Here is a 3,755-nt window from a genome sequence, read left to right as displayed (position 1 = left end):
TCTCACTCACTGTAAGAGTGTGTGTGATTTGATCAGAAGCTCTGGGTAGCCATTGTTAAGGAGCCCCCCGGCTTTGAAAAACCCAGACGTTGGTGCTTCTCTGGTAACTGTGTATGGATTGGTTTGTGTTATTTGATCTGTTGATATTTCTCTTTGTATTTGCTCTGAAGTTCATGATGCTGGCTCTTCCCCCTGAACTAAGTATGTTTGATTAAGGCAAGATTGTTAACCCCTTATTGTTGCTTTCCTTAGAAAAGCAGATCAAAGAACCTGTGCTGGCAGCTCTTCTGTGTGCTGGTGTTATTGGTCTTTACACAGCCACAGTAGCGGCAAGCCACATTGTTGCTACACAAACTGCTCCAGTATCTCTGCCAAGAGAACCCCAAATAGGGTCATGGAAAGTTAGACACGAATGAAACCACTGAACAACAACAACCACCTTCCATCCGTCAGCATTGAGTCAGGCTGAAAAAGTAGAAGAAATGCCAGATTTGAAGATATTGGACTTGAAGAACTCAAACCTAGGTTTGAGTCCCCAGGCTCTCCCATTTATTGACTCCATTGACTTTCATCACATGACCTAACATCTCTGAAACTAACTTTTCTTACCTGTGATCCAATTTTTTAAAAAATTCATTTCTCTGTAAAATGAGGTTTTAAGGCAGTGTGGCATAGTGGATAGAGATGACTGGCCCTAGAATCAGGAAGACCAAAGTTCAAATCCCACCTCTGACGCATACTAGTTACACGACCATCAGTAAATACCCCAACTTCTCAGTGCCCCAAACATCTTTCTAAGACTGTAAGTTTCAGAAAGACAGAAGAGTTTCCAGTCTTCATCAGCAGAGAGAGTTTCCACACCAGAAGTTCTCTACCCTGATGAAATCATTAGTCTAGACTGGGAAAAAAAATGGGAATAAAAATGGGGATGTTTGTACTACTTAGTACACAGGATTATTATACGGATCAAATGAGACATAATGATGGTGATGATAGCTAACATTTACTTACTATGTTCCAGGCACTATGCTAAGCACTTTTGCAATTATAATCTCAGTTGATCCTCACAATAACCCTCCAAGGTAGGTGCTGTATAGTGCTCTGGGAGGGGCAGCATAGCATAGATACTAACAAGCCAACTCCAGGGTCATGAAGACCTGGGTTTAAGTCCCTTCTTTGATATACACCGGTTATATGTCTAAGACGATAAATCACAGAGTGGGTGCTGATTTGCACTAGATAAAGGAATTTTTTTTCACTGGACATTCCCCATGCCGATTAAATCACGGGTCCAATTCAAGAGAAAAGGTGGGGCAGGGAGGGCTCTTTGTATAGCTAATATTGTTAGTGACTAATATTGTCTCCCTAACCATTGAGTCCTCTCTTTGTCCTCAGATCAGCCCTCGGATCTAGCTCTCTAGAGATCCACACTACTACTGGCTTCTGTGTCCCTCATCCCCACTATGTCGGGCCTTTACAATTTAGGAGGAAAAGTGCCTGCTCAGCTACAGGCAGGCCCAAATCCCAGACCCTTACCTCTCTCTCTCGCTAGGCCTCCAAATACAGCAGAAAGAAAATTCCAAAGAGGACTTGTCCCCCAGGTTCCCACCAGCCTATCCTTAACATTCAAACTCGGTTTTGATTTTGCATTCGGCTGTTCCACTTTATCTCCCAAATTAGTTCCACATTCAGGCCAAGGTCTGTGGTTTCCACTTGTTTTTTGTAACCCAATCTTCCCAAGTCATTGGCACAGAGATTAGTAACTTAGAGTCTGCTAGAGTTCTTTTTTTATTTATTCAGAAATAGAAAGGATTTCAGATTGTTTCATTGGAAGAGAAAAGGTTGTGCAAGGAGATAGGTCTGCCATCCCACTGAAAGGCGGTTTGAAGCAGACCATTAGCCCAGCTATTATTAAACACTAAAGTTTTGGTGCATCAGTTTCCCAAGATGCAAGACGGGTCACATCAAGATCTCAGCAGCTTTGGAACCCTAAGAGGGAAGAGGCAACCTAGAGCTAAGCTCCCTGGATGGTTCGGGCCCCGCTTTCTCTTCCCTGCTCCTATGGAGATGTTTGAGACTCTGTTGTAAAATCGTGTCTGACTCTTCATGACCCCATGGACCAATACTTTCCATGGGGTTTTCTTAACAAAGATGCTGGAGTGGTTTGCCATGGCTTAATTCAGTGGATTAAGGCAAACAGAAGTTAAGGGACTTGCCCAAGGTCACAGAGCTAAGTAAGTGTCTGAGGCTGGATTTGAACTCAGGTTTTCCTGACTCCAGGCCTGATGATGTACGTATTGCACCATCTAGCTGGCTCAGTGGGAGGCTGTACTCCTCTTCCAGCATTGCCCAACCTTCTTTCTGGGCTGTGATTCATCTTAGAACTTGCTAAGGTTCACTGAGAAGCAACCAGTCCCTTTAATCCTGTCTAGCCACCTTCCCAGTCCAGTCCCTCTACCTCTCCCTTCTCCCCATCCATCATTCAGTTCAGTAAACATTTACCAAGCACTTATTATATGCACAATTATAAATGCTGGGAATATAAAGACAAAACCAAAATAACATATTTCACTGCGTAATTGTCGCAGATTTTATGACAAATTTTTTGCAGAAAAGTGGGGTGCGGTCATTAGATGAAGTTTTTTTTGAAAAGTTGTGTCAGTATTAATTAAAAATCATTTTTACTAAACTATCTTTGGTGCAAGATTAGGATGCACGGAATATTCGTGAATATACATTAAAACTGGATCCTGACAATGCTCGTGCTCTGAGAATTCTAGGCTCAGGGCTCCCAGTGCTCTAGAGATAAATGTGTATCCATATGCCACTGGTGCCACTGTGCTATGCTATACACTGCTGCTCTGTTTACCTTTTAAGTGGCATGATGAACAGAATTATACCTTGTGACAATTGCACAACGAAAGGTTATAAACCAGTTTTTGGATTGAAAAAACCCAGGGTGCGATGATTATGTGGTGGTGACAATTATGCGCCGAAATACAGTAGTTCCTGCCCTCAAGGAACTTATGTTCTCCTGGGAGGAGTCAATATGTACAAAGATTAGTACAATGCAAAGAGGGGAGTACAGTTGGGCAGGGGAAAAATCAGATGGAATATTCTAGAAAAAATTGAGGAGGGAGGTATCGGAAGGCTTCACAGAGGAAGCAGATGATTCCAAAACTGATTCTTGAAGAAAGATAAAGATTTTGAATAATGGAGATAAGGAGGGAGGACATTCTCAGCACGGGGGTGGGGGGGGGTGGGGAAGGTTATGTGGCTTGTGGGAATAAATAGAAACAAGAGAGGGAATACTGAGGTATTTTAAAAATCCCTACCTTTTTGGTCTTTTTACACTTGAATCTCCTCCGCACATGCCATGGTCCAACGACTGTGGCCTGTTTGTGGTTCCTCACTGATGCCACTTCCATCTCCCGACTCCAAGCCCCTAAAGAAAGAGATAACTTCCGTCTGAGCTACTTTTCTTCATCGCTCTGGAATGTCGAGTCTGTGATAATTTCTCTCAGACTTTTTGTGGTTTGGGGCTGTCTCCTTCCCCTCTCTTACCCCTGGTATCTGTTGTCATAGCACGCTACAGCTGGAGCAGGTGCTTCCTGGGTGAGCCTAAGCCTGGACCTCAGCTCCCTGGCTCTCTTTTCTGCTCTTCCACCGAACTTAGGTTTTTGTTGTTGTTGAGTCCTTTCAGTCGTGTCTGACTCTCCATGACCTCATTTGGGATTTTTCTTGGCAGAGATACT

This window comes from Trichosurus vulpecula, chromosome 9 (assembly GCF_011100635.1).
Source record: "Trichosurus vulpecula isolate mTriVul1 chromosome 9, mTriVul1.pri, whole genome shotgun sequence".
In the NCBI taxonomy this organism is placed as follows: Eukaryota; Metazoa; Chordata; class Mammalia; order Diprotodontia; family Phalangeridae; genus Trichosurus; species Trichosurus vulpecula.
This window is presented reverse-complemented; position numbering follows the sequence as displayed.